The sequence below is a fragment of the Bidens hawaiensis genome, unplaced genomic scaffold (genome assembly GCF_021521415.1).
Source record: "Bidens hawaiensis isolate Kalapana, Puna unplaced genomic scaffold, B.hawaiensis_p1.1 tig00024238_1, whole genome shotgun sequence".
Lineage (NCBI taxonomy): Eukaryota > Viridiplantae > Streptophyta > Magnoliopsida > Asterales > Asteraceae > Bidens > Bidens hawaiensis.
The window spans coordinates 116287-125778 of NW_027493812.1; the positions used below are offsets into that span (position 1 = coordinate 116287).

A 9492-nucleotide genomic window follows, 5' to 3' on the forward strand; every position below is an offset into this window, starting at 1 on the left:
GTATGATAATGTGTATGTATATGTGTTTACAATGATTCTCTAATGCCGTGTATGTAAAAATGTAACTACTTGAAAATACATATGGCATTAGATACTTTGTATATTTGTTATGTAATTATAATATACGATTGTAACTTATATATATTGACAAGTAAATATCCTACTTTCTTTATTTACTTTATGAGTTAAAAGATTATGTAGTTGCACCTAAAATTGTTTCAACACTTTCTACACGTCAAGAAGATCAAACACGCACCCAGTCCACCCCGGCCGGTCCAGTTACAACTTGTTTGATTTTATGAGTAACCAGTCAACTCATAGAAACCAACTTTAGTTTTGCACCATATTGGACGTTGATGACCACATTAAATTCCCAACAAACACTAGAAGAAAGATACATCGATCTATCATGCTAGAATCAAAATTTAAAGCAATGAAATCACCTCAAACTTTTATTTTAATCATCTTCATTTCATTAACAACCGCGACCACCGAATTAGTCCCTCGCTACTCCAAGCCTGGATGCATAGAGAAGTGCGGGAATTTGACAATTCCATACCCTTTTGGAATTGGTCCCAACTGTTTTCTGAACAAATGGTACGCGGTTGATTGCAACTCTTCCAAACCTTATTTGTCTGCTCTAAAAAACCTGCCATTGTTGGGTGTAGACTTGAATGAACAGATGGTTCTTGTCAATGTCTCAATGAGCTCTGATTGTCAAGCCCCAGTTTGGAATATCAGCCAAATTGTAAATCTCGTTGTCAGCCCGTTCCTGTTTTCAAAAATGCACAATAAATTCAATGTTCTGGGATGTGGCACTGCGGCCATATCCAGCCAATATGGAAATGAGCTTGCCGAATGTTCAACATTTTGTTCGCAGCGACCTGTAGGTTCTAGGATAGGCAATTGCTATGGGATGAATTGTTGTCGAGTCAAAGTTCCTTATTATCTGGACACTTACAGGGTCAGTGTGACAGGTAATAAATCATGTGTTTCTTCCTTCTTGGTGGCGGAAAATTTATATGGCCATGAGTTGTTTTCGCGCCAATCTTTTGATGGGGACGTTTCTTCAATCCCGACTGTACTTCAGTGGATGCTACCATACAGTTATTATAGCGAAGAAAGTTGTAGTTATAATTTCAGCAGGCATGAGCTACCTATGAGTAATAACACCTCAGTCCACACTGGAAAGTGTAGCTGTCTTTCTGAATTAGAAGAAGGAAATCCTTATTTATCTGGTGGATGCAAAGGTATGTTTGGTTATGTTATATTATCCTAATTGGATTTTAGTATTTCAAACTATAACCTTTCGTTAATAGGTAACAGTTTAAATTATTTAAATCTAACTTCTCTTATTATATTTTATGTGATTTTTTTTTTTCTGCATTTTGTGTACCTTTAGTTAATGAAGAATGTACAAAGTGTCAGGAAGCGCGGGGCTTTTGTATGTACAAAGTATCATATGGTGGTCTGCTTAACTTACTTGTGATTACAAATTCGGCCATCGAAGAAGCAAATCATCATCCCGGGCTATTTTTCTTGGTAGTAGCATATTTTAGTTTTCATTTATACTTCACTTTACTTTCATCTCGTCCATACACAATCGTTAGATGGAGCAAGTGTTGGCTCCGTTTAAATGATTACCATATTAAGGAAAAGTCGTAGTTAATGATCATCATGTGAAGTCAATACTTAATAATAAACGAGAGTTATTCGTTTTGTTCATGTTTAATTATCGATTGGGACTTGTCAAGGTACTTTCATGTATTCTTGTGCATAAATACACCCTTGAAATCAGTTGTGTAAAATCCTTTTCTCAACCAAATAGTTCACCACACTCCAGGGAGTTCAATTTATTTTTTCTACGATTGTGACTTCCAACGACACCCATCACTAACCCAAACATTCTTCTTTCTCGAATTCCCTAAAGTAATTACTACAACCCAATCAACCTCGAGGTGCACGCACTTCTCACTGAATGGCAAACCAAAGACTAGTGAGCATTAGTTACATTCTAATCCACTCATTTTGTCAGTTTTGCAACATCCCTGGCCAAGATACTCGTGACTGCTGTAAGGTTCCTAGGTTTTTCAGGGACATCAATATTAAGTTGGTGAAGCTCACCCACTGTTCTTGTAGTCCATGTCACTACCTTAAGCTTATCTTCCGCCTCTCCGCCTCAGTTGCTTGATGGTGTTGTGTCCCACCGCATAACCTCAAGCTCTAAAATTTCTAAAAATATGAGGGAAATGATGAAATACTTGGTGGTAATGGTATTGATCTTCCTATTTCTCATATTGTAGCACAATATTTTAGACTCCCTACTCTTTATCTTTACCAAATGTCTTATGTGTTCCTCACGTACGTAAGAATCTTCTTTCTGGCGATAAGCTGTGCAAATCTAGTAGTTCCTTCCTTACCATTTTTTGTTCAATGCAATAAAAGCCATAATTTGAAGTATTGGTCGAAAAGTTTTACAAACTCCCTTACTATTTACAGATAATGATGGTGAATACTAAGGGCTCATCTCTTCACTATGTTGGTCTTCCGATCCCCTTTCATTTTTGTCCCATGTTCTTCAAACTGTTTTGAGTCTAATTAGTTGACTTCCTAATTCCATTCTTGATCATAAAAGTCCATTAATCAAACCATTTTGGTACCTTTGCTACATCCCTACTCCACCTCTAAACTCCAACCTCGGTCCACTTGATGCATTTTTCTTCGCTATTCAACCTCTAAATCGGCTTACAAGTGCTATGATTCAATTAATCATTGCCTTCATTTTTATTCTCACCATGTAGAATTCACTGAATATAATTTTCCCAATAAAACACCGTCCACTTCATCTTCTTCACTCCCATAACCACCCAAACCTGTCACTCTCATGCAAACTGCTACACTATCTCCTAATCCGAACTTGTTGTCTCCTATTCTTCTTCGTCCCAAACAACCCGCAACCAACTCCTTCCCAACTCCTGTTTCTCCTCTCTTGACACAAGTATCTACTACATGTCATATCCAAACTCAATTTGACAATCCACAACCTTTTCCTCTCAATCACCCTTATCTCCAAACCAACCCCCTCCGGCCTCCGCCACCTTCTTCAAACACACTACCTCCATTATCTTCATCTTCAAACCACTGCCTCGTACCAGCTTTCAATTCCAAGTTTATTAACACTTCTACTCATCACCCTATCCCTCCCACCTTGGAACCCAACGCTCACTCCCATGCTCTCAAAGACCCCTGTTGGGACAAAGTCATTGATAATGTATTCAATGCCCTCTCCAAAACGGCACTGGGGAGCTCATTTCATTTTCTTCCCCAAACTCCAATTAGTTGTAACTGGGTTTTCGAGTCAAACAAAATCCAGACAATTCAGTAGCAAAATACAAGTCTCGTCTTGTAGCCAAAGGGCTCCTACAACAATATGGCAAGGACTACTTTGGCACATTTAGTCCGGTCACCAAACCAACAACATTCCAACGCTTTTGTTCATTGCTTCCTCTAAAAGATTTCCCTGTACAAGAAGCTGTATTTATGGTGCAACGTCCGAGCTATATACATTCTCATTTACCTAATCGTATTTGCAAACTCCATAAGTCAGTTTGTGATAGCGTTGCTGCAACATACCTTTGTGCCAACCACACCTCTAATTCATGCATGAAGCACATTGCTTTAAATTATCACTTTGTCCGAGATAAGTAGTACTTGTGTGTCTTCCACATCAATTCATGTGATCAACCCGCAGATGCTTAAACCAAGCCTCTCACTCATAGACTATTTGAAAATTTTCACTCCAAGTTTGGAGTCCCCAACAAATCCTCCATATTTTCGGGACATATTAAGAAAAAAGTCATAGTCAGTGCTCAAGTCAAGTCTGCTTAGTTATTACATGTAATTATTTAAACCTTAGGTGTAGTCCTGTAGAATTAGTCATAGTACATTGTTGTGAATAAATACACCCTTGTAAACCAATTGTATAATACCCAGTTCTCAATCAATATATTTAAATATCTACTATATATATATACACACACACAAATTATGGAAGTTATCGACTATATACACAGATGCAATTATAGCAATACAAATGACCGGCCTAATCAAAATACAATAAGTATATTATAAAGAAAACCTAATCAATCATATCCATAATAAGAAAACAATGAGCTTATAAGAAAAGCATGCAATCATGAAAAAAATAACAAAGGTTTTTAAAACTCAGGTTCACAACTTGATTTGAATTTGTTCTAGTTTTTAAGCTAATGTTAAATGCCCAATTTATAATTTGTTTTGTGGTGTCAAACGGCGGCACTGGATCAAAGGCCACAGTTTCGACCAAATGAAGCACGATAATAGGTGATAGAGGATAAGGGGAATGACTATGATGATACGAGCTACAGTTACACAGCTGTAAGATAAAACTAAACAAAACCTATTCAATATATTTGTACATTTCCTCCCTAGATCAAGACGAGATCTAGTAGAAGAGAAAGAAATTTGTCACGCAAGTTGGACGGAGGGTGAAGAGAGACAACAATCAACAAAAGCACAGAGAAGAGACGAACAGCAAACCATAACCCTTAGACTATGATACCATATAAATTAATAAAATAAACTCATGCGATATTATGTATTACAAATCAATTATATAAAAGGATACAATAACAACAATTACAAATAGAACATAACTATACGGTAGAGATACTGTACAAATATGCCTTAACGTACGTACGATAGGTACGCGAGACGCTCAAAGGCAAAAAAAACAAAGGCAAAAGTACTAAAACACTCAACCAAACCCTAAAACACTCAGCCAAAAACCTAAAACGCTCAAAAACGGTTTTCGTGAAAAAAAGTGAAAAATTGATCGATTAACCATCCAAAATTGTTTTTTTCGGTGAACCAATGATTAATTGGATATGTATTGACGATTCCGAGATGTTGGGATGTGATTTCATGGATCGATTTCGTGAAAAGTTGGATTCGCATACCTATTGAACGTTAAGGTATTATTGTATTGGTTCTTTTCCCCATAATATATGTTAAGGATAATTGTAACACGACCAAGGTAGTATGTTCTGTTTATTAAACTGAGCAATATTAGACAATTTTCAGACAGAAGTAAAATAATTAGATGTGACCTACTTTACATTTTATAGTTTAGCAAATATATGGTTCGTTTAATTCAAAAATGCAAGTATTGGTTGAAAATCTCAAATCCTCATCATTCTTTTAGGTAGCTTGTTCTTTCATCATCATGTTATATCTTTTTAAGGCATGATTTTCACCATGTTCTTGGAATCCGATATAGGTGTTGGCATAAGTATTCTCATCCTAGTTCTTAATGCACTTGCCTTTACATTATACAAAATAATACAAAGAGCCAAAGATAAACGACGAAAAAGAAGATTTTTTGAACGTAATGGGGGGCTACTTCTAAAGCAACAAGAAGCAGGTATTGATGGTTTAGTTGAAAAAACCAAGCTTTTCACATCTAACGAGTTGGAAAAAGCAACAAACTACTTCAATGAGAATAGGATTATTGGCCGTGGAGGCCAAGGTACAGTATACAAAGGCATGTTGAGCGATGGAAGGATTATAGCCGTAAAAAAGTCAAAGGTAATTAACCAAAGTCAACTAGAGCAGTTCATTAATGAGATGGTTAATCTTTCACAAGTGAATCATAGGAATGTGATCAAACTATTAGGATGTTGCTTAGAGACCGATGTTCCTATATTAGTTTCAGAGTTTATCTCAAATGGGACCTTGTATGATCATATTCATCAAGAGAATACGCATGTTTTTATTTCTTGGAACATGCGATTACAAATTGCTACACAGGTAGCAGGAGCATTGTCTTATTTGCATTCAGCAACTTCTATCTCAATTTACCATAGGGACATTAAATCCACTAATATACTGTTGGATGAAAAGTGTAATGCTAAGATATCTGACTTTGGAACTTCAAGGTTCATATCAATGGGCCAAACTTACCTAACTACAGTTGTCAAAGGGACACTAGGCTACTTGGATCCAGAGTACTTTCAATCTAGTCAGTTTACTGGGAAAAACGATGTTTATAGTTTTGGAGTTGTTTTACTTGAACTTTTAACAGGAAAAAAACCAATTTGCATAAGTAGATTTGGTGGAAGCATAAGCTTGGTATCACACTTTATGATCGGATTTGAAGAAGGTCAGGTAATGTCTCTTCTTGATGCAAAGATGGTTAGAGAGGGTAGCATGGATGTGTTATTAAAAGTAGCTAACCTAGCAACTCGATGCCTAAATTTGTGTGGAAAAAATAGACCGCCGATGAAAGAAGTAGCCTTAGAGTTGGAAACAATTAGAATGTCACACTTTTCACCAGTTCAAACTGATTCTGGAAAAGTCAAGTACAATGGTGGAAAAGAAGAAGAGATACTTATGTTATCTTATGGGGTGTCAACACCAAGTAGCATCACATAGTTACATAATTTTAAATTGATGTATGAATGTACTAAGTTTAAAAACATGTGATAATAACAGTCATATTAATTTGCTCTTCTTCATTTAAGGGTTAGTCTACTATGTACTTGGTTATTTTGTACCTATCTAATGAACTTATCATCTTGTGTGTTAATTATTTGTGAATTAGAAGATGTTTTGTCATTTGTGTAAAGGTTAATGTTAAATGATTTTATACATTTTATTTTGAAAAACGACTTTTAATCATAATCTACTTTTATTAACCATTATACATTTATGTTGTGGAATTTGAACTCTCTACCTCTTGAATAGTATTTATGTGTACCTTATCGCGTGGATCTGTCTTAGAAACCCTTGTTTTGTAACTTTTGAACTAAATTTTTAAACATTGGCAGGAATCCTTTACGTGCGTTATCAAAAACTAATTAAACTATACTAGATCAAAACAAAAGGTCCACTATTAATTTTAAATGCAATATAATATGTTAATGTTCATAGATAGTATATTTAAAAATGAAGTTGTGACCAGATTGAAAGAACATGTACCTAATTTGCAGATGTGACAAAAAACAAAAAGAGAAAAAAAATCGAGGTTTTGAGTCATTTAGTAATTATATATAATCTTTGAACAAACCAACAATAAGTTACATGCCCACCCCTTGTTTTATTGTCTTGTGAATGGTCATAATAATGTACTTTTTCACTTTTAATTTGTTTAAGCTGTTACTATTTAAAAATTCAAATAAAAGAAAACAACAAATTTAGGTTAATAAAAATACGAAATATGTCTAGTGGTATGATGCAAGTGATGAGAATTTTAGTTTTTGCAAGTGTAAGGTTCGATTATAATTAGTGTAAAAAATTGTTCATAAACAAGCATAAAACGACGAACTAATATTGGAAGGTTAGAAAACTTTTAGGTTCACGTATGACTACCAAATTGACTGTTTATAAATAATACTAAACTAGTATTGAGACCACCCGCGTCGCGGAAGGCGTGAAGCAGTTAAAATAAGTAATATGATTGAAAGAACTTATCTTCATCCCGTTGAAGCACTGAAAATAGGAAGTGAAGTTACACATCACGCGTTAGGGCACGTTAAAATGGAAAATAATATGATTTATCTATGCCGAATCATCAAAACTCTTTTTAACACAATTTGATAAAAAAATACATACATAATAATAAGGTATCAATATTTTTATTTTTATTATAGTTGATCAAAAAGACATAAGAAACACAATTTGAATCGTGCTTAATTTATCGGTGATACAAACTCAAATCCATTTTCAACCTCCCTTAAGATATCGACACAGTTACATCAGATGAGGGAGGAGTTATTCTCAAAACACACTTGCCATCGATCCCAATTGGCCCGCCTGAAGACATGACCGCTATCGCCGCCAGAACCCGCCGCGGTAGTTCTCTCTTTTGTCTTTATTGTTCTGCAGCTTTAGATCTAGAGAGAGAAGCATCGCCTTCGACCACCACCACCACCACCACCTTCCTTCTTCATCATAGATCTAGGGTTTGTCTTCCGGGTAGATCTACCACGACACCCGGTCTCCGTTGTCTGCTAAGAAGTCGCATTGGTGCTCTACCTCGACTATGACAGAATTCTCAGGAATGATTTTACCGATGATGTTGATTTCACGGCGGAGGAACGTGCTGCTGGTTGGTGGGAGCAAATGCCTTGCAATGAAATGTGCGAGGAGAGGGTAGTATAATTTATGAAGAGTTTAGTATAATTAATGTTGTCCAATTGTCAGAACAGGTGTCAATAAATGCTACAAGTAAATACAGGTGTCTTTAAACTTTAAAGAGGGCAAAATGAAAGATTGCTGGCCAGGACATGCGTTGCTTTACTGAACAAAGAAGTCAAATACAACTACCTAAGCACAATGTATAGCTAGACATAGCCTCTTTTCAAAGAAACAGTAACTTTGTGTGTTGAAGAGAAGTTGCAAAATATAATATATATATATATATATAATTTACAATAATTTACATGGTGTGAATGTAATAAGTCATAAACTCGATGCTAAAAGTGTACAGTATTTAAGTTGTTCATAATCAAATTGAGATCGGTTTATTAAAATTGAGTTGAGTCAAAATTGGGCTTGATTTGAAGCTCGTGCGGCGTAATAAATGAACCCAAGCTTGACTAGACTCTAGTCGTAACCATGTTTATTAGAGAAAACTACATTTGAGTTGTTCATAATCAAATCGAGATCGGTATATTAAAATTGAGTAAAGTCAAGGTTAAAGAAGCTTTAACCTAACTTGGGCTTGATTTGAAGCTCGTGCGGTGTCATAATGAACCCAAGCTTGACTAGACTCTAGGCGTACCATTTTTATTAAAGAATACTACATTTTAAGACCACCCACGTATATCTGCAAAGTGCATGTGCATGTGAATCACAAGCGACCAAAAGGAAAAAAAAAACTTCAAAAAAAAGAAAGCCCTCACTTGGATTTGATCGAGAAAAAAAAGAGGTGTCATGCAACAAGCAAGATTAGTGCGAGCAAGAACACGAGCACAAGCAGGTCGGTTTCATATTTTTTTTCTTCATATTTTAAAAGCAAGTTCATGTTTAGCAAATTTATTTACAGGTAATCAATAATGTTGTTCTTGATGATTTAAAGGAATCAAGTAAGAAAGTAATCAGGAGCGTTCATAAAGAAAGTAATCAAGAACATTTCTTGAAACAAGAAATTAAGTAAGAAAGAAAAGAAAAGTTTGCGGGGTTTGGTTATTTATTGGAGATTGGTTTCAGGATCGGATATTAATTTCAACTGAAAGATGTAAAGCCTTGAACCCGAACGCCCTACTTAGCGTTAAATTTACTCATAAACACAGTTATAATTATCGGAGTTAATAAAACTTTCACGGAATATTAAAAATTCAACCATTCATTACATAACCATTCAAACCTTGATTTAAACAAACATTCAAAACTTTTCTTAATTATTCAAACCATAACCAAAACATCGTAAGTTCTTCTTTCTTCGGACGCCAG

At 35.3% G+C, this 9492-nt stretch overlaps 1 pseudogene; it reads left to right on the forward strand.

Moving 5' to 3' along the window:
• The first annotated feature begins 216 nt into the window (after window positions 1-216).
• LOC143568860 (wall-associated receptor kinase-like 2 pseudogene) lies at window positions 217-6471 on the forward strand (annotated as a pseudogene).
• The last annotated feature ends 3021 nt before the right edge of the window (window positions 6472-9492 follow it).